Here is a 27,271-nt window from a genome sequence, read left to right on the forward strand (position 1 = left end):
CTGATAAACTGCTTTATGATATACCTACTGTATCTTCTTCAAGCATTATCTTGGTTGAAATTTGAAATAGATCTATGAAAAAGAATTTTCTTAACAACATTAGTTATATACTTATACACTATTTCAATGAAAGATGCATTTGTAAAAATGAGCAAGAGTTCAATATCTAAATGCTATCTGATAATTTTTCTAGTTTACTTAAGATACATTGTTTTTCATATACATTTATATGTTGACTCATCAAATGATATTCTACAAAAATTAAGTTTCCAATATTTGGGGAAATGTTACTTTTACCTAAACATATTTTGATCACTAAAATGCTGCTTTCAATCATACTTTGTATCTAAAAATCATGATAATATAGTGAATTAACCACATTTAATCCACTGGTCTTTGAAGAAGTCTTTTTTTATATATTCACAAATATTATTACTATTATATTATCTTGAGACAATGGCAAAATGAGAAAATATTTTTTGAAAGGAGCTTGAAGGTAAGTCAGTGCCAAAGAGATTTTTCAGAAACAGAACATGGCAGCCTTTTTCTTGGCTTTCTGTTTACCATTATTGGTAATCTCTAAGCCCAAAAAGAGGACACAGAGAATAAAGGAATGAAGAGAAGGACCCACTGCTGTATTTCTGTTCCTTGTCTAATATATTTCCTCAAAACAGTTCTGAGCTGGACCTGCTAAACATTTTGCTAACAGCCCTAAAAGGAATCATTATTTTAAGATGCCTGGTGCTGCATGATTAAAGGATTTTGTTGACTTTTTAGCACATCATGATCAGATTTCAATAGAAGGGGCATGTGCCTAGAAGATCTCACTGTAAAGTCTTGTAAAGAGGTAAATAATCTAGAGACATTTGCCTTTTTAAAATGCACTGTGAAACTAAGCCTCAGGAGACACATCAGATGCAATCAACAAAAGCATCGAACTTTTCACTTATCTGTTTATATTGAAGCTATGCAATTATTTAGCATCTTTTTAACAAAAACTTTCATGCATTGTTCCCCAAAGAAAGGTATTAAAATGCCAATACCTTAGTATGCACACATAATACTCCCCAGAAAATATTAAGAAAATCAATAAAGAAATCAATATCAGTCTGGAGTCTGCAAGAGTTGCAAAATACATTGATGGCTTCCCTTTTATGTGTTTTGAAAAACTGATTTCAATTGCTTGATTACTGATTCTTAGAATTTCAGTTAGAACTTTTTCTTTCTTCCTTCCTTCCTTCCTTCCTTCCTCCCTCCCTCCCTCCCTCTCTCTCTCTCTCTTTCTTTTTCTTTCTTTCTTAAGACTCAGCAGGGACATGATAGTGTGAATTAAAATCCAGACAGTGTTTTTCATAAAAATAAATCAGTGTTCTTTCTTAAGATAGAAAAAGAATATTTTCAATGCATTATTAGTAAGTAAAACATCAAAAGAGGAACACATCACAATGAAATGGTATAAGATTCTATATAGAATAAAACAAATGAAAATTAAATATTCACTAAGGCTCTCAGCATTTTCAGTAAAAAAAAAAATTTAAATTTCTAGTCTCATTTGTAACACTTTTGTGCCAATCTATGAACTTTTGTAAATGCTTAATTTGGCAAGTCATAAACTTTCTTTTGTACCCATTTATGCTTCCTCTCATTGTTCCATTTCATGCTCTCCTTTACAACACTACTTACTGAAAGTTTTCCAGTTTCTCTCCTCCATTCTTTCTGAAACCCACTCCAATCAGCCTTTCTTCCCTACCATTCCACGGAAACTGCTCCTGACAAGGTCCTTAACGACCTTAGTTTGCAATAACCAACGACAAATTTTTAGTCCTCATAACTTCTCAGCATTGTCATGTACCTGAGTTGGTCAATTTCTTCTCTGATAGACTTCTTCTCTCATGTTTCCTTGTTTCCCATCATGCTCTTAACTGACCTGCCATCTTCATTACCCCCCTGTGTGTTATCAACACATCAGTAAAAGTGGTCCTTTTAAAACAGTTCATGTCGGATCATATGGTAGTTCTATTTTTAGTTTTTTAAGGACCCTCAATACTGTTCTCCATAGTGGCTGTACCAGTTCACATTCCCACCAACAGTGTAGGAGGGTTCACTTTTCTCCATGCCCTCTCCAGCATTTATTGTTTGTAGATTTTTTGATGATGGCCATTCTGACCGATGTAAAGTGATACCTCATTGTAGTTTTGATTTGTGTTTCTCTAATAATTAGTGATGTTGACCATCTTTTCATGTGTTTTTTAACCACCTGTATGTCTTCTTTGGAGAAATGTTTATTTAGATCTTCTGCCTGTTTTTTGATTGGGTTGTTTGTTTTTTTGGTATAGAGCTGCATGAGCTGTTTGTATATTTTGGAGATTAATCTCTTGTAGGTTGCTTCATTTGAAAATATTTTCTTGCATTCTGAGGGTTGTTTTTTCATTTTGTTTATGGTTTCCTTTGCTGTGCAAAAGCTTTTAAGTTTAATTAGGTCCCATTTGTTTATTTTTGTTTTTATTTTCACTACTCAGAGGAGGATCAAAAAAGATCTTGCTGTGATTTATGTCAGAGAGTGTTCTGCCTATGTTTTATATACACACTACTATATATAAAATAGATAACTAATAAGGACCTAATCTATAGCACAGGGAACTCTACTCTATACCCTGTAATGGCCTATATGGGAAAAGAACCTACAAAAGAGTGGATATATATATATATATATATATATATAACTGATTCACTTTGCCGTATACCTGAAACTAACACAAAATTGTAAATCAACTATACCCTAAAAAAGTTTTTAAAAAAAACAGCTCATGTTACTTCTCTGCTCAAAAGCCCAGAGTAACTATGCATATCACTCAAAGAAAAAGCTACATCTTTCAACAACCTACAAGGCCTTTTATGATTTGTCTCCATTAACTATAAGACACTCCTATTTCTCTTTTACTTAGTTGACTACACCATCTTTTTTTTTTTTCCTGTTTCTCAAAAACTCCCAAAATTTTCTCACCTTAAGTCCTTTGCTTCAGATTCTCCTTCTGTCTCTCCCTCAGATATCCTTTTTAGCCAACTCCTCCATCTCTTTCAAGTCTTTGCTTAAACTTCTCCTTCGCTAAGATATCTATGACATCAATCCTTTTCATACTGGAACTGCCCACCTTCCTTCCCATTACTCACAGGAACTCCTAATTCCTTCAATCTCTCTCTCTCTTGTTTTTTTGTTTTTTTTTTTTCTCATAGCACTTCCTAAAGTAGTATATAATTTACTTAGTTTTTATATATTTTGTTGGTTTGCTTTCTTGTCTCTCTCCACTAAAATGTAAACTCCATAAAGAAAAGGAATATTTTCAGTTCTATTCACTGATAATATACATAATATAATATAAATCTGTCTCACTGGTAGCATTCAATAGATAACTGTTGAAGAAATAAGTAAATGAAGATTTAAGCGTGTACTTCTAAAATTTCAGGTTGGTTAAAAGAAAGAATAATAATAAAAGCAATAATAAGCTAAGGAAAACAATGTATTTTCCTTTCCTATTATTTTTTCTTTGCTCTCTTTTAGAGTTCATATAATATACACATATATCATATATCATCAGTTTCCTTAAACACAACCCTCACCAGGTTGTGAAATCCTTGAGGCCAAGTGCTATTGAGAGTCATCTTTATTACAATGCCTAACAGCACAATATCTGGTACACAATAAGAACTTAAAAATTAAGGACACCAAAAGCACGAGTCATAATACAAAATAAATTGGACTACATAAAAATTTAAAACTTTCATGCTGCATATCAAGAAAGTGAAAATATGACCCATAGAGTGGAAGAAAATATTTGCAAATTATATATCTGATAAGGGACTTGTATCTAGAATATATAAAGAATTCTTATAATTCAGTAGTATAAAGATAAATAACTCAATTAAAACATAGGCAAAGGATTTAAAAGGCCATTTCCTCCAAATATATGGGCAAACAGCCAATAAGCACATGAAAAGATGTTCAACACCACTGGCTATTAGGATGGTTATAATAAAACAGACAGGTAATAAAGTGTTAGTCTTATATGTGGAATCTAGAATATGACACAAATGAACTTATCTATGAAACAGACTCACAGAGCAGACTTGTGCTTGCCAAGGTGGGTGGGGGGTGTTGGGAGAGGGATAGATTGGGAGTTTGGGATTAGCAGATACAAACTGTTATATAGAGAATAGAGGAACAACAAGGTCCTACTCTATAGCATAGGGAACTATACTCAATATCCTGTGATAAACCATAACCAGAAAGAATATGAAAACGAATGTATATACTATATGCATAACTGAATCACTTTGCTGTACAGCAGAAATAAACACAACATTGTAAATCAACTATACCTGAATCAATTTAAAAAAATTAAAAATAAAAACTGTTAGTAAGGATGTGGAGAAATTGGAATGAGAAATGGTACAGTCACTTTGCAGTCCATCAATTTGACAGTCCCTCAAGATGTTAAACATAATTACCATATGACCCAGAAATTCCACTCTTACATATATACTTAATAAAATTGAAAACAGATGCCCACACAAAAACTGGTACACTGATGTTAACAGCAACATTATTCATAATGGTCAAAAAGTGAAAATTACCTGAGGATAAACAAATTATGGTATATTATTTGGCAACAAAAAGGAATAAAGTTCTGATACAGAGGACAACACGGATGAACCCTGAAAACATTAGGCTAAGTAAAAATAGCCAGCCCAAGAATATTACGTGTTATTTGATTCCATTTATATGACATACCCAGAATAAACGAATCCACAGAGAAAAAACGAAGGTACGGGTAGGGAGTGGTTGGAACGGAGAATGACTGCTATTGGTTAGGGGGTTTCTTTTTGAGATGATAAAAACGTTCTAAAAAGATTTCACCAATGGTTGTACAACTCTTGTGAGTATACCAAAAACATTGAGTTGTATACTTTAAAAGGGTTAATTCTGTAGTTAATCTAGATAAAAATATTAAAGATAAATATAAAAAAATTAATGGATGGCAAGGTTATAACATAATCTTGCAAAGTCAACTCAGTTTAAAGCAAAGCTAAAAGTTGACAAATTATTTGTAAATTTGGACAGGGTAGAGTCAACCTGTAGTCTTTGGACACTAATCTTAATATTTATATCCTTTTCCATATAGTATTGCTGTAGTTATTTCGGTAGGAGAGGGATGAATAAATGAAAAGTCTGTGTGATTTTCCTTATGTTTTTAGGTCATATGATGTCATCTGTTTAGCAATGCTTATTCTATTACCATAACAGATTTTGCACAGTTATTATAAATGTATATTTTGTTTATTCAGTTTGTGATTATCCATGCTGATGAAGGGGAACAAGGATAAGGGAGAGGCAGAATCATTCATGTTAGCCTTTACAAATGATGTACCTTCTATTCTAAGACTTTCCAGTACTATAAACAAGCTGTTAAAACTTCAGAAACCTTTCTGTTCATATTCTCCTGCCTGCCCTTTAGCTTAACGCACCCTCATCCACTATTTCCCATCTAGACAGAATTAAGGAGGAGGATTAACAAATATGAAATAGATTATTTAAAGTAAAGAAGCTCAATTTATAATCCAGAAAATTTATTTCAATTCATGACTCTTTTATCCACTTTATTTTATCTTTATCTTATCACTGGCCTTGGAAGAATAAATAATTAGACAGTTCCAGACCCAATACCAATGTCTCTCTGTCAAGAAGTTATCCAGGGACCACTGTGTAAACCAGACTGTTCAGCTTGTCAAAAGGAAAAAGAATTACTTTCAAAGTAGAGTCAATCCTCCTTTAGTTGAGACCAGAAATCCTAAAGTAAAGATAAAGAAAATGATGATTTCTTAATTACTTAGTTTTAGCCAATAATAATATTTCTTTTTCCTTTCTTCAGTGGATAGATGCTCAGTTTATTCACTCCTGGACTCTCTGTGGTGCTTCACAGTAATGTTAGAATCTGCCCTTTCTCTCACCCCAGTCCAAAACCCATCCTACATCCTCTCCAGACAAATCTCCCACCCTCACTCATCCTTTCTTTGAACTCCAGTGGAAGGCAAATGCTGCAGCCAGCAGCCTGCCTTCATGGAGAAAGGAGAAGTTTTGACTGACCCAGCAGTTCTTAAGGTAGACTGACAAATTCCATCCATGATTTCCACTTCAGGGTCCTCTCCCGCTCTCTTATCTGCCTCCTCCAAGCCTGAGTTTGATCTAGGGTTTTGTCAGGTACACTAGTTTCCATCTCTGCTGTACCTGTTTCCCTTGAGTTTTTTTTTTAATGAGTTTTCTCCACTTTAGTTTATTGATATCCCATCTACCTTGGGTTGATGAAATAAAAATTCATATTTTAAGGCAAGACAAGAAAAAATTTAAACATAACATTTTTCTCTGTCCATTTTGGCTTCCTCCCTCCCCTCTCATGTGCATTGTGCATCTGCATTATGTGTTAACCAGACCTCCCTAATGGCAGAAATACCTGTTCAATCATAAAGATCAAATATTTATCTTCTTCAGGTGTCAGCTACGTAACTACTTAGAAGATAACATTCCTTTCTCAATCTTGTAAGGGGTTACGACGACCCACCACTCACATTGTACATGCAGACATCTTTGGTGAACTTTATGTACAGTGCCAATGTATTATTTCCCTTAAAGATATCCATTGGTGCACAACAGACTGGTCAGATGACCTGCTGAGATACTTGGCCACATCTAACAGAAGTTCTTAACTTAAATACTTATTTATGACCCTATTAATATTAGCTATATTACTTGTATTCTGCCTACTTTACAAGATTCTTGTTTCTTGCATTACCAAATGTGTGACTGAGCCTCAGATAAAATTAATGATGATGAGGCAACCTGAAATGATTAATTAAATATATAGTTCTATAAGAACAATGATTGTAATAGTGTAACTCTAGATATGGGAAGAAGAAAAGAGTGAGTCATGTCCTGGACCATAACAGGCTAGTAAGACAAATGGTCCAGAGGCTTTTGGCTACTGTTGATGGGGCCTAGTCCACTAACAGCACATCGAGTGGCCTATCAAGGAAATCCTCACCCGCCTTGAGGAGGAGCATTCCTAGTACTGTGGGACCAACTGGTCAGGAAATGTCTCCCAAACCTTGGTCAAACTTAACACCTAAAGGGAAGGGATTATAAAATAAAGAAAGTTGCCCACCATCCAATTTTACAAGGATCAAGTTATTAGCCAGTGTAGTCACTGACCTACAGTACCTACCTACAGGAATTCAGGGAGAAGGTCAGGATAGGGCACTTTGTGCTCTGGGAAAGTCAACAGAACTGGCCCTCATATAGTTTAAGATTTTGTGGAGATTTTGTGAACCCAGTTTCTTGCATCTTCCCATACTTATAAAAGCACTAAAATGATTAATGAAGATACCTGTTCCTCACAAATAGCAGTAACCTTCCGCCAAGATGAGTGTTTGATTGCATGTACCCTCTCACCAAAATCACATACACACTGGCCTCACCCTTTACCTCTTTGGAACAGTTCTCACAGTTCTCTGAGAGACTGTCTCTTGGGTTATAATCCTCAGGTTGACTCCAATAAAATTTTCCATTTCTTTTTTTTTATATGGAATATTGATTAATTTTTTCATTGACAGGGTCTTTTAGAAATCCATGAAAATATTCCTTTGTTTTACTTTTTTATCAGCCTTACGATGGCCTCCTTTCTCCTCTCCTCATTTTTCTTCTCCTGTTCATTATAGTGGATTTTTACTGGTAAATGGGATTTTAAAATTTTATTTATTTGTTTATTTGTTTGTTTACTGAGCTAAAGGGCAAGGATGAGGGGAAAGCAAATAGCTGTGCTCTTTCCACCACTTTGAACTAGAATCCCTTGGGAATATTGTATGTATTCCTCTGATTTCATATGTACTTCCTCAAAATTGATGCAAGTACCTAAGGAACTGCAAAAGAGAGATTCTGTGTCATTGCCATCTGCCCACTTTACCTTCTACCCTATGGATGGCTGTATTACATCCTATCGGCTTCCCCTCTCTACCTCTCTCTCCACTAAACCTGAGCACTTGGTTCTATCTCTGTGCTTTCTTGTGTGTTGCAGTGTTGGGAAGAGTAATTATCCTACTGCTTTATTTTTGCAGGTATGTAAGCCCCTGAATATGATCATCCTGAAAATAAATTTCTGTTAAGAACAATAATATAATCCAGGATAAATTTTATATAATATAACCCCCATTCCTGACTGGTGGCAAGAGTTCAGAACTTTACTGTTTCACCACATCATGCTCAGTGTACTGTCTCAAATGTTGAGACCCTATTTTTTAAGTGCACACCATTTTTCATGTAAGCCATGTATGCTATATCCTGTTTTATTAGCAACCACCATTATTCTTCCTTAGGCCCTATTGTTTTCTTAACAAACAACACAACAAACAAGTCTTTATATACAACAGTCAGTGAGACTTCCACACAGAATTTCAGACGCTGGGACTGATTTTATGTCCATATGGTTTTCATTGACTCAAAAAGGATACTAGGATACTGTATTCATATTCTGTCCATTTTTTTCTCCTTTTCTGAACCTATGTGTCTGTATATGTTCACATATTAAAAAATAAGTAAAAAAGGAGTACAGTAGAACATTTCCCTCATATCCGTGCAACAGACAATGATACATTTCCTCATCAATGGTCATGTGTACACAATAAGAAAAAGGATAAATGACAAATTCTGTCTTATCTCCTTCTTTTCTCCCTGTTTTCTGATTTCCTATCTAGTGGCTGGCTCTCTCTGTCAGTAATAAATAAACCAAACAAAACTGTGGAGGATTCATAATTATAAATGATAAGTGAGCCGAGGTATGAGATGTCAAAAAACTTAATCTATTTCATTCTTTTTTAACTCATAGGCTTGCATGCTTACTCTTGCAAAATATTATCTATGCTCACTTTGTCTGAACAAAAGCCTACAGGAAGGACCTCCCCGGTGGCACAGTGGTTAAGAATATGCCTGCCAATGCAGGGGACACGGGTTTGAGCCCTGGTTCAGGAAGATCCAACATGCCGCAGAGCAACTAAGCCCGTGCGCCACAGCTACTGAGCCTGCGCTCTAGAGCCCACGAGCCACAACTACTGAGCCCGCATGCCAAAACTACTGATGCCCACACACTTAGAGCCTGTGCTCCACAACAAGAGAAGCCACTGCAATGAGAAGCCCACGCACTGCAAGGAAAAGTAGCCCCTGCTCGCCGCAACTAGAGAAAGCTCGCGTGCAGCAACGAAGACCCAACATAGCCAAAAAGTAAATTTATATTAAAAAAAAACTTTAAAAATAAAAGCCTATAGGAAGAGATGGAGGTGGTTAGTTTAAACAAGAAATGATTTTATTAATGTCCACAGGAATGGTGAAATAAACATAACAAAGTCTATGTGACCTCAAAAGTCTTCTACATAGTGAATGGAGGAGCAAGAGATGATCATCAAAATATTTTATTTGCCATGCTTAAAAAAAGGATTTGGCAATTTACCAAATTTTTATATGACTAGAACCATTTGCATTATGAGAAGATACAGAAGAGTACATAGATTTTATGCTAGCTACTCTTCCTCTAAGCACCTGAAGGCATAAAGATTTTGTGTTATTTGTTATTCTATTTTAAAAAATGACATCTTTCTAGTTGAAGCTAACCAAGTTGTTATAAAAATGTTAGACAGTTATAGTGCACTGGAAGTGTGATCTTTTAAAATTATTATGCATGGTGAATTTCTTAGAGAATGTTTAATTGAGAAACCATGCTCTTGAAAGCCAGAAAATAAAGTAAACTTGAATGATGGTATGAATTTTATTTTGAAACATTATCAGCTAAGTATCAGATAAATACTGAATAAAATGATCAAGCATGAATTTTCCTAAATATCTGTGTTGCCTCTTCTTTATAAGTACACTATTAAAGCAAAATTGAAATTAAAATGCATTTGCTATTTATAAACATTTTTGTGTTATAACACACTCTGCTACAGCATATAGGCGAAGAGAGCAAAAAAGTAAATACGAACATTATTAAATATTATCAGCACAATATTGGAAATGTGCTTTCATTGCTTTGATAATCTATAAACAAATTATAATTTTTAACAATAAATATTGTAAAGTATAAAATTTAAATGTTTTAAAATGTAAAGTATTGCTTCTGTCTTAGAAACAACATGATTGCACAGGAAAGACAATTCATTTTTTATTTTTATTTAATATATTTTTATTACAGAGCTAATATAATCTCATTGTAGGTGAGATATGCAATTCAGAAAAAAATATTACTACCTATTGCCCAAATATCTATAGATATAATTTGGTAGATTATTACATTAGCATTCAATAATGTATCAGACCTCTTAGTATCTGTTTACTTACATGGGTTTGGCCCTGTGATTTGATTTGGCCCATAGGCATCAGCAAAAATGATAGAAGCTAAGGCTTGATAAGCACTTCTGAATCAGTGATGGTTTGCTTGAAACACTGCCACCCTTGTGTACAAAACCTGGGCTATTCTTCAAAAGAGACCATGTGGAGGAGAACTAAGGTACCCTGACCTACAGACCCAGCTAACCTCCGGTTATGTGGCTCTGGCCTTGGATTACTCAGCCCTAGGAGAGTGATTAGATGGCTGAACCTGTGCAAAGTGACCCCAGATTAAATCAGGAAATAAACTGTCCAATTGAGCTCAGCCCAGACTGTAGAACAGCAAGCAAATAAATGGCTGTTGTTCTAAGTATGAGTAGCTGAAACATAAATTAGAGTCTAAATCTCGGATGCAATCCTTCAAAAACATTAAACATAGGGCACTGAATCTGTGATGGGCATTGGGTGGAGGGTAGACATATGGTGAACAAACTGTTAAAGAAAGTTAAAAAGACAGTGAGAAAACTCACAATAGAGGCTAGAAGGATGATTAAGCAGTTTATGTAGTGGTAAAGTAGTAGGAGAACACGTAAAGAGTTGATTGGCATCATTTAGCTGCATAGGAGGAGAAAAATAGAGGTACATACAGGAAAAGAGAAAGAAAGGGGAAAACGTACTATTTAGTTTTCAAGTAGAATTTAGAGGAAATATAGAGCATCTAAGAATTTTGGGGTCAAAAAATAAAACTCATGGCCAACAGGCAAATGAAAAGATGTTCCACATCACTAATCATCAGGGAAATGCAAATCAAAACCACAATGAGTTATCTCCTCACACCTATCAGAATGGTTATCATCAAAAAGAACACAAATAACAAATGTTGGCGAGGGTGTGGAGAAAGGGAACCCTTGTACACTGTTGGTGAGAATGTAAATTGGGGCAGACACTGTGGAAAACAAGTTTCTCAAAAAACTAAAAATAGAACTATCATATGATCCAGCAATTCAAATCCTGGGTATATATCTGATAAAAACAAAAACACCAATTCAAAAAGATACATGCACCCCAATGTTCATAGCAGCATTATTTACAACTGCTGAGATAAGGAAGCAAACTATGTGTCCACCAACAGATGAATGTATAAAGAAGATGTGGTATACATATATATATATATATAAATACACACAATGGAATACTACTCAGCCAATGAAATTTTGCCATTTGTAACAACATGAAGGGCATTATGCTAAGTGAAATAAATCAGACAGAGAAAGACAAATTCGCCATGATATGACTTATATTTAGAATCTAAAAAATACAACAAACTAATGAATATGACAAAAAGACACAGACTCACAGATATAGAGAACAAAATAGTGGTTACCTGTGGGGAGAGGGGCAACAGCGGGGAGGAGAATAAGAGGTACAAACTATTAGGTATAAAATAAGCTATAAGGCTATATTGTACAACAAGGGGAATAAGCCAATATTTTATAACAACTATAAATGGAGTATAACCTTTAAGAACTATGAATCTGGCTTCCCTGGTGGCGCAGTGGTTAAGAATCCACCTGCCAATGCAGAGGACACAGGTTTGAGCCCTGGTCCGGGAAGATCTCATATGCTGCAGAGCAACTAAGCCCATGCGCCACAACTACTGAGTCTGTGCTCAAGAGCCCATGAGCCACAACTACTGAAGCCTGTGTACCAAGAGCCCATGCTCCACAACAAGAGAAGCCACTGCAAGGAGAAGCCTGCGCAGCAAAAGGAAGAGTAGACCCCGCTCGCCACAACTAGAGGAAGCCCGCGCACAACAACCAAGACCCAAGGCAGCCAAAAATAAATTTTTTTAAATAGTACTATGAATCAGTATGTTGTACACCTGTAACTTATATAATACTGTACAGCAACTATACTTCACCAAAAAGAATTTAAAAATCTCATTCTCAAACCCATTCCACCTGACAAAAACAAAAGACTCTCAAAGAAATGACTTCAGAGTATGGATCATTCAAGAACACTGCTGTAAGATGCTTTGTTAAAACCTTAGAAATTCAAAGTTAATGTCTGAATACAAGAACTTTAAACAAGAAAAGAAAACAACTTCTAGGAATTCTGTAGATATTGTTCCACAGAGTCTAACATGCCCAAAGAGAATTATGGTTATGATTTTTGGAGCATGGAATAAGCCATGATTAGACTCATAAAAAACTAAGAATTTTTTAAGATAACTGTATGCTCTTGGACAAATGGATCGCAAACAAGTCAAAATGAAAAGAAGCTTCTAGACCTTCAACTTTTTATAGAAATTAGACTAAAAAATCTATCTGCTTAAATATACCCATTTCTTAAAGAAAAGGAAATACATCTCAGAGGGCAGAGCCAAGCACTGGGTATCTGTGCCCTTCTAAGATCCACTCCCATATTGATTCTGAGTTTGTTCATATGAGCTCAATTATAATTTATTAGGTATGCTCTTAATACAAGTCCAACCTACTAATAGATGCCAGTCAACAATATAAAGTAGGTAATTTAGTTTTATGATCCTGTAATACCTGGCATTTTTATTTGCTCCCTTTTGAGCATACTGACACATAAATGAAAATGCAGCTGGTTTTGTATATATGCTTTTGTTCTGAGAAGCCCTAATGTACCCATTTGTTTTATTCTGTAATCCTCGTGGTTATGAATCTTGGTCAGTTTTCAGTCATTTCCAAGCCTAGTTCTCCTATTTTGAACACATGATTACAAAACCCCAAGTCCTAAAATCTTGGCTGCCTTTCCCATATTCAATCTATGAATGCTCCCTTTTAATACAGCAATACTGTAGATAAATTTTCCAATGCAATTCCATAGATTTACCTTAGCTAGAGATGTTATGACCTTGGTTATTGCCCCCCAAAAGATATCAGATAACTACAAAAAATTATTTTATGATGTAGTATATGAAGGAGGTTTTGAGGCCAACAAGGTAGTTAAAAGTGAAATCGTGTGGGTTTATCACTCTGTGTGCTTTCAACATACTATGCATCACACTCGCTGTTTATAAAATTGGTAATAATATTATTATTCACAGATTTTCTTGTAAGGTTAAATAATATAACTCATGTAAAACTTGAAATATTTCACATACAGAGCACTACATATATGTTACCAGTATTATAAAGATTGGGTAGGATTTGAAGAGGCAGGCACTGAACGTTAATTCTAGGCAGGGGTAAGCACATAAAGCATAAAGGTGGGAAAGTCTACAGCATATGGAGAGACCAATTTGCACGAAGTAGAATTTATAGGATTAGTGATAATATTGCAAGCTAGATTAGAATTATTAATTTTATATGGGATTTGAAAGGTGCTGAATGTCAATTTAACAATCTGAACCTTCCTTGTCTAGAAAGTATCCTTTTAACTAGTCTAAAGATGTGAAGAATTTAGTCTAGGGAAGCCAGTACAAGGAACACAAGTTGTATCTTGTAATATGAAAAGGACCACCAAGTAGAAGAGATTTGCTCTGTTTTGTTCAAGACAGCAAACCTAGAGCTACCAGTTTAGTTTACATGTGGGCATGTTTACCCTCAGAGTAATAAATTATTTAATGCAAATAGATGTCTGTCAGGAGAAAGGGCTGCTGCATATAATAATGAAATGTAGCTCACTGGAATTATAATGGCAAAGACTGGAAGACAAACCACAGACGCTACAGAAGGTATTAATATAGAAGAGGGATTAGGAATTTATGTGTGTACATGAGACCAGTTCATTTTTCAGGAAAGGAGAGTACATGATTTCATCACACTCTGAAAAGAATCCATCGCTCAAAAAAGTTAAGACCGTTAGAAATATAATATTGGACTTAGATGCCTCAGTGTGATTTCTAAGGTCTCAACAGATAGTAACTGTTCACAGAGAAACACCGAGATGTTGCAGCCTTGGCAAACAACTGATTTTGTCATGGCATAACTGATTTTCCTTAATTCCTCACTCCGGTGGTCTCTCTTTTTATTTTGATACCATTTGCTGTACTTACTCCATCTACTTCTTATATTTTAATTCCCATCCTGGTCAATTGAGCTATCCTTTAGCATTTTTATTTTGTGAGGTTTAGCATTTATCTCCTGACTTTTTAACTTCACAATGGCCTTTAGACTGGAAGAACCAAAAGTCTTTCTGAATCTTTCTCTCAACCCCCCACACCTGAACACTTTTTTCTCCTAATCTTTTTAATGCTTTCAGTGACCGGTTTTACTTTGGTTGCCACTGTTTTGTGAAGGTTATTTTTTCAGGTTTAGCAATTGTTAAGTCATAAACCTTATCTGTAAGTCAAAGTCTGTTTTGTCCCCCATTCTGAATCCATAGTTACAACAATGCTCTGCCCAAAAAGTGGTAACAATGTAGGGTGTGAAAATGCCTAAAGCTGAAGTCTCTGAGTTGCTTGGGGGAAGAGAGCCTAAGAGGGTATAAAAAGACAAAAATGCACCTTTAGAAGAGATTTATCCAACATGTGGAGTGAGGATTATCCGTGACCAGTGGCATCTTGGGGAAGAGCCTCACTGAGATATTGTGAATAAAAAGAAAATTTACCTAATTAGCCACTAAGGTCTAAAGCAATACCGTCAAATAGAAATTTATGAGATGATAGAAATTTTCTATATTTGCACTATCCATAATAACAGCCACACCCAAGTGCAGCAACTGAGCACTTGAAATACGACTATTTGGACTAAGGAACTAAATTTCAAATTTTATTTAATTTTAATTAATTTAAATTTAAATAGTCCTATTTGACTACTGTCTATATTATTACACAGAATAGATCTAGAATATAGCTAGCTAAACATATCTATAAAACCTTAGTGTGTGAAATCAAACAGAGAATAGTTCTAGCAGTGAAGCTAATTTAAAGAGTTTGATGAACACACTTTCCACTGCATCTCTTTCCAAGTCAGTTTTATTGAATATTTTGTGCCTTTAACCATCATCTGAAAGATTTTCATGTAGAGAGATGCTTTTTTAAATTTATTTTAATGAAGTCATGATTGATAAAGGGAGATTGCTGATTAAACTGACCTGCTTTCTAAGATCTCCAAGTAATTACACCCCTCATCTCAATCCCATGGTATTGGTCATAGAAAGGTTAGTGACTCTTATAGACCAGTGCCTGAACTATCAATGCTTTAAGTTGAACATTTTATTGATATGTCAAAATGGTACACTGAGCACGAAACAGAAAGAAAAATAATGCAAGAAGGCGAAAAAGACTGGGATTCCAATTCAAACTAGTGATATGAACTGCAAATAGATACTATATTTCTTTCCACTGTTAAAATGCTGTGAGTTCTGTGGAATCCCAAAAGGGAAGATAACTTTATTAGTAAAAACAGTCAGATTTTAATAAGAACCATGTTTTTGGTTTCTATAACTTTTAGATGTGCCTGAGTATGACTATTTCAAAATTAAATATTTAAGTTCTTTCCTTACTTTCATTTTTTTCATTCCTTCCTCAACCCAAACCTGATATTTAACAGGTGTGCCATTTTTGTGCTAAGTTGAGAGTGACCTATGCCTACCAAAAAGGTTCTGCACCCCTGATTATGCAAAAGAGTGTGGTTTCCACTGGTTCGGTTAAAAAATATTCCATCTTAAGAAACAATAGGGAATGAAATGATAATATAAACCTGGATTTGTAAATACACTAAACTTCTTGAAAATAGTTATTTGTTAAGTGTTCTTCCATATTTATTTGGGTAATATCAGAAAGTCTGCATTTTAAAAAGTAAATAGGATGCAAACAAATTGAATGATCTAGATGAAACGGAAAATTCCTAGAAATATGCAACTTAGCATGGCTGAATCATGATGAAATAGATCATCTGAACATATCAATGGCTAACAAGGAAGTTAATTTGATAATCAAAAACTCAACAAAGAAAAGCTCAGGGCTAAAAAGCTTTACTGGTGAATTGTAACAAACATTTAAAGAGGCCAGTCCTCTTCAAATTCTTCCCAAAAAAATTAATGAAGAGGGAACACTTTCAAATGCATTCTATAAGGCCAGTACAGCAAAGCCAGAAAAAGACACTACATGAAAACTACAAACCAATATCTCTTATAAATAATGATGTAAAAATCCTCAATAAAATGCTAGAAAAGTAAATACAACAGCACATCAAATGGACTATACACGCATGAGAAAAGAGGATTATTCCTGGAATGCAAGGATGGTTTAACATATACAAATCAATAAATGGGATATACCACATTAACATAATGAAGGATAAAAACCACATGATCATCTTAATAGATGCAAATAGACACATTTGACAAAATTCAACATCTATTCATGATAAAAACTTTCAACAAATTAGGAATAGAAGGAATGTACCTCAACATAATAAAGACCATATATGACAAACCCACAGCCAGCATCATACTCAAAGGTGAAAAGTTGAAAGCTTTTCCTTTAAGATAAGGAAGAAGACAAGAATGCCCACTCTCACCACTTTTATTCAATATATTTTTGGAGGTCCTAGCCAGATCAATTAGGCAAGAAAAGGAAATGAAAGCTATCCAAATCAGAAAGGAGAAATTTAAACTGTCTCTTTTTGTAGATGTCATAACCTTATATGTAGAAAACCCTAAACATTCCATAAAACATCACTAGAACTAATAAATGAATTTAGTAACTCACAGGATATAAAATCAATATACAAAAATCACTTGTATTTCTATGCACTAACAGTGAATTATCTAACAAAGAAATTAAGAAAACAATACCATATACAATAGCATCAACAAAAATAAAATACTTAGAAATAAATTTAACGAAGGAGGTAAAAGATTTGTACACTGAAAACTGTTAGATATGATGAAAGAAACTGAAGAAGACACAAATACATGGAAAGATAGTCATGTTCATGGATTGGAAGAGTTAGTATTTTTAAAATGCCCATACTACCCAAAGCAATCTACAGATTGAATGTAACACTTATCAAATTCCAATGGTGTTTTCAACTAAATAGAAATATTGATTCTAAAATTTGTATGGAATCACAAAAGACCCCAGAATAGCCAAAGCAAACTTGAGAAATAATAACAAAGCTGGAGTCATCACACTTCATTAGTTCAAACTATATTACAGAAAAACAGTAATCAAAATAGTATGGTACTGGCATAAAAACAAAAACATAGATCAATGGAACAGACCATACAGCCCAGAAGTAAAACCATGCATATATGGTCAATTAATCTTTTACAAGAACACCGACAACACACCGGGAAAAGGATAGTCTCTTTAATAAATGATGTTGCGAAAACTAGATATTCAAATGCAAAAGAATGAAATTGGACCCCTAACTTACAGTACTCAAAAAATTAACTTGAAATGGATTAAAGACTTAATGTAAAACCTAAAACCTTGAAGACTATAATCTATAAAACTATATTTTTAAAAAAACTATAAAACTCCTAGAAAAAAACAGAGAAAAAAATGCCTCAACATTGGTCTTGGCAATGATTTTTTGGGTACAACACCAAAGGCACAAGCAAAAACAAACAAGCAGAACTACATCAAACTAAAAACTTCTGTACAGCAAAAGAAACAATTACCAAAATGAAAAGGCAGCCTATAGAACTGGAGATAATATTTGCAAACCATATGCCTGATATGGGATTAATATCCAACATATATAAGGAACCCATACAACCCAATAGCAAAAAGAACAACTAACCCAATGAAAAGTTAGGCAAAGGTCCTAAATAGACATTTCTTCAATGAAGGCACACAAATGGGCAACACATATATGAAAAGGTATTCAACATCACTAATTATTAGGGAAATGCAAACGAATACCACAATGAGATGTTACCTCACACATGTTAGGATAGCTATTATCAAAAAGGTAAGAGATAATCAGTGTTGGCAAGAGTGTAGAGAAAAGGGAAAAGTGTACACTGTTGGTGGAAATATAAATTGGAACAGCCATTAAGGAAATGTAAATTGGCACAGTCATTAAGGAAAACAGTACAGAATTGCCTCAAAAAATTAAAAATTGAACTACCAGCTGATCCAGCAATTCCACTTCTGAGTACATAGTCAAAAGAATTAAAATCACTATCTGAAAACAATATTTGTACTCCCATGTCCATTGCAACATTATACACAGTAGCAAAGATATGGAAATAACCAAAGTATCCATATATGGATGAATGGTTAAAGAACATATGTGAGACATCTAGATCTAGATATCTAGATATCTAGATATATATATCTATAGCTATAATTATATATATCTATATATCTATATGTGTGTGTATATATATATATATATATATATATATATATATGTAATATAATATTATTCAGCCTTTAAAAGGAAGGAGATTCTGCCTTTTGGGACAACATGGATAAACTTGGAGGGAGTTATGCTAAATAAAATATACCAGACACAGAAAGACAAATACTATATGATCTCGCTTATATGGGAAATCTAAAAATGTCAAACTCATACAACCAGAGAGTAGAATGTTGGTTGCCAGGAGCTAGGGTGTTGGAGAAATAGAGAGATGTTGTTCAAAGTGAACAAAGTTTCAGTTATAAGATGAATATATTCTTGGGATCTAATGTACAGCATGGTGATTATAGTTAATAACACTATATTGTATACTCGCAATTTGCTATGAGTGTATACAGACCTTGTGTTCTCTGCAGCAAAAAAAAAAAAAAAAAAAAGGAAAAAAGGTAACCATGTGAAGTAATGGATGTATTAATTAAATTGATTATGGTAAGGATTTCACAATGTAATTAAATCATCACATTTGAACATCTTTTAAAAAATTACATCTTATTACTTAAATATATACATATGGTTTTTAATTTGCCAATCTTACCTCAATAAAGCTGAAAAAATTATAATAATGGTATATTTTATATGTGTTTTATTTTATCACAATAAACAAGCAAACAAAGAAAATGGAAGCAGTAATTCAGTCATGTCTATAGTATGTATCTTGATATATAATATGATGAAAATGGCACTTCACGTCTGTGATCTTCTTCCCTGAAACACAACCTCAGTATAATCATGATAAAATACCAGAAAAATCCCAACTGAGGGACATTCTATAAAATACCTAACCACCACTCCTCAAAATTCTCAAGATCATCAATGATACAAAAATAAGAGAAATTATCACAGACAAAAAGAGACTAAGGAGACATAAAGTTTTTAATATAATTTGGTATCCTAGATGGGATTTTGCAATAAAGAAAAAAAGGACAGTGGGTAAAAGCTAAGGAAATCTTAAGTATGAACTTTAATATTAATGTATTAATATTGGTTCATTAATTGTGACAAATATGCCATACCAATAATGTAAGATGTAAAAATAGAGAAAACTGGATATGGGGTGTATGGGAATTCTCAACACTGTATTTGCAACTTTTCTGTAAATCTGAACCTATTCTGAATTAAAATATTTATTTTTTCTAAAAAGTCTCAAACTGTATAATTTTAATATGTGCAATTTACTGTAAGTCATTTATACCATAATAAAGCTGATGAAAAAAGTATCCAAAAAAAGAAGTCAAAACAAACAACTGACTTAAATTAAAGAAAGTAGAAGGGAAGAAGCATTAAAAAAATATATAAACACACATGAAAGAAATTGCACAGAAAGTCAAAATAGAATCGAAAAAACTAAATGCTGGTTATTTGAAAAGACTAATAAAGTAAACAGGCCTCAGGAATCACAGATTAAGGGGGAAATAAAGAAGGAACAAAGAAATATAAAATAGGGAAAATCTTTATGTTAGTAGTTTGAAAGCTTAGACAAAATAGTAGTCTACAAAAACTATTGTTCATTTAAAAAAAGAATTGTAAGTATGAGAATACTCAACATTAAATATGTTGAATTAGTACTTAAAATCTGTCTACTGAATTATAAATTGGCTCAATCACTTTGGAAAATTATTTGGCAGATTCTATGATTCAGCAATTCCTCCCCTATATACACCCAACAGAAAAATATATGCACCCAGAAGGCATGTGCAAAATTATTTATAGAAACAGTATTCATGTTAGAAAATGAAATAATCCATGTGTCTATCAACAGTAGAATAAATTGTGACATATTCATATAAAATATTCTTACTGAACTATGAAAATAAACTACTGTTAAACACAACAAGGATGAATATTACAAACCTAATGTCAAAAATATCAGATACTAAACAGTTAATTCCTATCAAGTTAAAAAAACAAAACACAAACCAGCCACAACTAATCTATGTTGTTTTAGATCAGAACAGTGGTTATCCTTGGGGAACAGGGAATGTAAGATCTAAGAATGGGTTACAAGGAAGTTCTACATACTGGTAGTGTTCTGTTTCTTTAGTGGTGACAAGTTGGATTTGTTTACTTGGTGAAAATTCAAGCAACCATATAGTACTTGTCGAAGTATCTGAGTACATACTCAAGAAACCTGGCATTCCAGTCTTTCAAATGAGGGAAGATTTCCCAGCCTTGATACCAAATCCACGCAATGACATCATAAAGGACATTTACTGGCCAGTATCGTTTTGCACATAAAAAAATTAGTAAATAAACCAGCAATATGAATTTATATATACAATATATATGTAATACATAATGTATTTAATATTTATATAAATAACATTATATGAATATGTCATGTATATATATTTTAAAGATAGTGCTTAACTCAGCAGGGGAGGGGGAGAGAGAAAATGCGTTTGAAAGTGGGTTAACAAATGGTTTTGTTTACTAAGATGGGTGGCAGACATGCTAAAAATAGCATTTTAGACAATATCAAAGATAGGGACTTGATGAAATGAAAACTATCTAAAGATATTAACCAGAATACAACACAGAGCAGGGACAAGATTAAAAATAAAGAACTCAGGAGACATGGAGGATAAAATGAGAAGGTCCAATATTCATCTTTCCAAAGATAATATACAGAATAAGAGAGATGCATTATTTAAAGAATCTATTTGCATAATGTGTTTCACAGCAATCTCTTGTGAGTTAGTTTAGCTCAATAACAAAACTGGTTTTCTACATCTTTACAACTGAAGGGAAGATCCAGGGATACATTGATCCAATGGTTGGGCTAATGTTGAGAGATAAGCCGTGCCTGTGGGACCTGAGACACCCTGAGGTGACACCAATGCCTCCATCTTCAGACTAAAGCAATCATGTTGTTTTTATGTGCACTTGGGAAGAATATGCTGGGAAATCATGCAAATAATTGAATAAGATGAAGGAAGCTAATACTACTATAATAGATTTTTTTAATTAAATAAAACATTTTTACCAGATAGCTTATATGGTCCTTATAAATTCTCTCATCTTAGATAATAATGGTATGTTAATAAGTAAAATATTAATATATATTGTTAAGCAGCGTGTCTAGTATTTCTATTTCTAATTTAATTTGTTCTAACAGTTTCTTTAAAGTATATTAAGAAAATTTACTTTAGTGCTTAATTCACATTTTTCCTCATATTGAACTTGACACTTTCAGAGTAAGAAAGAAACAACATTCTACGTGGGATCAAATTTTATGGTATATTTAACCAGAGAAAACAAAATAAATTTTGTTAGATTCCAAAAGTTATAGTACATAAAACAAAGTATATTTTTGTTTTGTTCTGTAAAGCTATTACCTACATTAGGACAGGAAAAAAAATCTAATGGAACTGCAGTAGGATGAAGAAAATTAGTAAAAGGGCTTTTAGTTGTCAAGTGTTAGAACTGAAGTTACAGTACTGATTTAATGAACTAGGAATTGTCTTAACCAATTGGAAAGAGTGAAACCAACCTCATACAAAGTAAAATTAGTCCCACCTGAGAATCTTCAGTGTTTCAGTTAAGAAGAGAAGCAGAAATAGATGCACACCGTTATTCTCAGGGAGAAGACACACACACACACACACACACACACACACAAATAAAAAATTATCCCTATTTGATGCTTAACAACCAGTGACCTGTAATAACATTAAATACACACTACTACTCTGTCATTCATTGAAGTCATCAACAGCAGGCTCTTTAGTTAGTCCAAAATATTATCTTGTTTCTTGGATCAAAGCCTTTCAAAAACTATGCTCCCTGATCATGGAATTTATTTGTAATTCTATCCATGGTACATTTTTTGGAAATTCAGAAAACTATGTTTTTGTATATACATTATATTTGTTAAACACACATCTATATGTGTGTGTATGTGTGTGTATGTGTGTGGCGGGGGAGAAAGGGAGGATACTACCAATGTAAAAGACTTAAGTGATTTACAGCTAAAAAGCACATATTAGAAATACATCATATTATTTGTTAATTTCACATTTTACTTTGTCAACGGTAACGTCCACTAGTAGAAACAAGACAAATTGAAAATGAGCATTTTCAATTATTTTGAGTCTTGTTTTCTCTCAGAATTTAATAAGTTTTCAAGAGCAAACTATGTACACTATCACACTTTTTTTTTTCTTGTTGAGTTCTCATTTTTGATTCCCCAAAGGTGAGACAAAGGAAGAACTGCACTTCAGTTGAAAACACAGATACCAGAAAAAAGCATACATTTCCTTCTTAAGAGTCCTTATTCTCTTAGTTCTTAGGAATGCTTTCATTTATTTTGAGCTTTTCAAGCCCAATAACCTTTTGATTTCATTAAATATCATGCTGATTTCCATTTTAGATGAATGAATTTGAAATTACTAACTTGTCAGAATAAGCTGGCAGGGTAAACAACTTTGGTTACATACATTTAAACTGCTTTTTAATTAAAGCAACATAATTGTGATACTCACTAGAAAGTGAAGTGAAACAACAAAACCTTGAGCTTTCTCAATTAAACTAAAAGCTTAATAGGGATTTGTTATTAAATGTTCTTCATATTTTGACATTTCAGGTAAATACACACATATACTTAATTACATAAATTATTTTTTATTCATTCAGCAAAAACAACAAATAAATAAACAAGAAAAAAATCTCAGAAACTAACAAGTTCTATGAAGAAAAATGAAAGAAGTGTAACATAGAGGGAAGTGGGATTACCTTTCAGATTGGGTAGTAGGAGAAGGTCTCTCTGAGGAACTGACAATGAGCCAAAACTCTGTGGAGTGAGGTGTAAGTCATGTGGATTTCTGGAGGAAGAACATTATAGTAGAGAGAATAGAATGTACAAAGCTCTGACACCAGGGAGTTCACAGTATGTTTGAGGGTAAGATTGGAAGTCAGGGTACCTGATGCACACTAAAACAAAGGTGAAGATTGTAATAAAAATGTTCAGAGAGGTAGTCAGGGATTAGGTTTAGTTGGATTTTATAGACACTAGTAAAGAATTTAGATTCTATTTTAAGTGTGATGACAAGTGCTGGATAAATCCTAGAGTATGATTTCAGACAGGTTTGGAGAAAACCAAGTCCAGTTCCTCAGCGTGGTTAAGGAAAGATAGACTAAGCTGTTAGATGAAAAGTCTGAAGATCAGAAATGACCATGTCATTTATACCTAAAGATTATATACTGTCCTCTAGCAAATACATTTCTATTTCTAAGAATGAAGTGATAACTCTGGCCCAGGTGAATGAATAGAGATAAGTATCCTAAAAGATTACATGCTGGGCTGCTCCAGCTTCATGTAGCTATAAGCCTTATTGAAGACTGTTAAACATCAAGGAGGTGTGTTATGACTCTAAGTCATTCACTGACATTTTAAATTTCAACTTGGCAGATTTCTATGACCTTAAAGCTTACGGTCAGATCTCTTGTACTATGATTCTCATCTTTCTACTGTGACTCCTGACTCTGCTGACTTCTCCGTGAATCATTTAGATATACAAATCTTGTTTAATTTGGCTAAATTATGTCTGTGTCTGATCTAGTCATCAACATGTACTATTCACACCTGTTGATACAGTCAACCAGCAAAAAGCCATTGGAGGATATTAAGCTGGAAAGAAACATGATCTGACTCATGTTTTAAAAGACTATACAATAAATATAATGAAAGAGTAAGAATAGAAGCATAGACATAAGTATAGGCTTTATTGCAAAATAAAGGCAAGACATAATGGAGCCTGGATAAAAGTGACAATGGAGGGAGTGTGGATGAATAGGCATCAGATTCATGACATCTTCTGAAGGCAGAATCAAAGTATTTTCTAATGATAAATATGGAGTATGCGTATAATACAGAGGTAAAAGATAACTCTAAGGTTTTTGGCTTGAACAACTGGATGAATGATTATAATATTTAATGAAATGTGTTACACCATAGGAGGCATGGGTTTAGGTAATCAAAAGTTTAATTTTGGGTATTTTATGTTTGAGGTTCCTAGTAAGATCCATGTAGAAATACCAATAAGTCAGTTGGATATGAAAGTCTTTATTTCAGGGGAAAAGCTGAAACTGTAATCACAAATTTGTGTGTCATCATTTTATATATGGTAATTAAATCATGTGATATAGTTGTGACAATAGAAGGATAAAAGATTCTTCGACAGGGCTTCCCTGGTGGTGCAGTGGTTGAGGATCTTCCTGCCAATGCAGGGGACACGGGTTCGAGCCCTGGTCTGGGAAGATCCCACATGCCACGGAGCAACTAGGCCCGTGAGCCACAACTACTGAGCCTGCATGTCTGGAGCCTGTGCTCTGCAACAAGAGAGGCCGCGATAGTGAAAGGCCCGCGCACCGTGATGAAGAGTGGCCCCCGCTTGCCACAACTAGAGAAAGCCCTCGCACAGAAACGAAGACCCAACACAGCCAAAAATAAATAAATAAATAAATAAGAACCACTATGTCCATCAAAAAAAAATATATATTCTTCAACAGAAAGTTGGGGTAGTCCCCAACTTTTAGAGATGGGAAAAGAATTATCCAGTAAAAATAACTGAGAAAGAATGGCCAGTAAGGTAGAAAAACACATACACACAAATGTGAGTCACAGTAGCTGAGTGAACAAAGTGTTTCAAGAGAGAGTGATTTCATGCTTCTGCAGACTCAGAACGTCAGACAAGATAAAACAGAGATAAGATAGTGAAAATTTGCCACTGAATACCTCAAGGTGGAGGTCAGTGGTGACACTGACAAGAGTAGTTTTAATAGAGTCAAATTGGGCAGTCTTCAAGAGAGTAAGGCTATGGATAAAATCAGTCCAATGTATTCCATTTTTTTGGTAACCTGAAACCAAATGCAATTCTGAGTACTGCTGAAAGCAATCAGTTAGGGTGGAAGATGTGAAGAGTTGTTAGCAAAGAGAAAAGACACGGAAAATACACTGTAGGGAAATGTACTATGTGTCTTTGAGGACTCAAGCTTTTGTGGTCATATTCAGAGTGAGATCAGTCAGATTAGCTTGTGTGTTAGCAACTTCAAACGTAAGGAGATCAACAGTGAATTACTGGCTTCAGTGGGTAGAGGTCATGGTAGAAACAAATAATTTGGAGAGTTGGAGTTTTTGAAGAGTTCATATTTTAATATGAAAATATGAGCAAGACACAGGGATGGTTTTATTTAAGATTTTGGACGTGGTCCAGACATTGGTAATGATAATGTTTAGAAAGAATGATGATGGAAATGGGTGATTGAGGTGAAGTGTAGGACAAAATTATTGGAGGTGAGCAAAGTACAAAACTAAAATTATAATGTGTTGCATAGGTTGTCTATATAGGTATTGATGGACAACATTAAGAATAATATGATATAATATAATAATATAAGTACTGGTGGAAAAAAGGTAATAAGCAAGTTGATAAAACATCAATGATATTTTTCGTAGGTGTTTACAACCATTAGGAAAAACATTCATATATCCCCCCTGCTACATTTGTTATTCATTTGCTTGTTTGATATGAGGAGGGGTGAAAATCTATCCTAACTCCAGGACCACTGCTGCTTGGTGCGTGAGTGAAAGACGACTTGAGAGTCCTAGTGTGGAAGCAGTATACTTAGATACCTAGATATCAGTTAGAATGAGAAGTGGAAGAAACATTGAGACACAAGGAGGATATAGGGAATTTTCTTTGTTCAGTGGTTACTGAAAGAGTTTAAATTGTGAGAGAATGAGTCATTTCAGTGGATGTACAGAGCCCAGTGTCTTCAAGAATTTAGATGATTAAGGAAGAAGTAAGTGTCTTGAACTATACAGAGAGTATTAGGATTAGTTTTTATGGTTTCTTTCTGGGATGTGATAATCAGCTCTAGTTATGGTCTTCTATGGAGTGATATTTCAGAAAGTTTGTGGTTCTGGAACAAGAAGTTTGGTGATCAGAAGAAGTGGTGGTTTCACCATACACATGGGGGATTCTCAGACTCCCCCACCTTCAATCTTGATGTGAGTAACGTTAAAGTTGGGGGGAGGTAGTTTCATCAGGAGCATGGGTACTCTGTGGGACCCTTGTAACCCCAAACTGAACTCTACCTCCCAGCAAAATGCCTCTCCTCATATTTTGCTAGTCATCATTTTCCTCCATTTTTTAAGGGAAAAAGAAAAAGCTTTGCCTCATACTGTAAGGTAGAATTATGATAAGGGGAGGATGAATCAGCTTTTTGGTGAATTGCCTAAAAAAAAATGATTGTATTTGTTTTCCCCTGTGAAAGGAAGAATACAATGGGAAGGAGAACACAATGTCCTAGAAGCCAATATTGAAGTGGTAAAAAAATGATAAATATTAATAAGAATTTTAGTAGAATGAAATTTCAAAGTGCTAGTTGGATCTAAAAACAATAAAAAAATATTTATACTATTTCTTTAAGATTTCAGAGAATGATAATCCTGTGTAATACTCCATGAAAAATCGTTTCTATGGCCAATTCACTTTGGAAT

Source organism: Balaenoptera physalus (genome assembly GCF_965194825.1).
Source record: "Balaenoptera physalus genome assembly, chromosome: 3".
Taxonomy (NCBI): domain Eukaryota; kingdom Metazoa; phylum Chordata; class Mammalia; order Artiodactyla; family Balaenopteridae; genus Balaenoptera; species Balaenoptera physalus.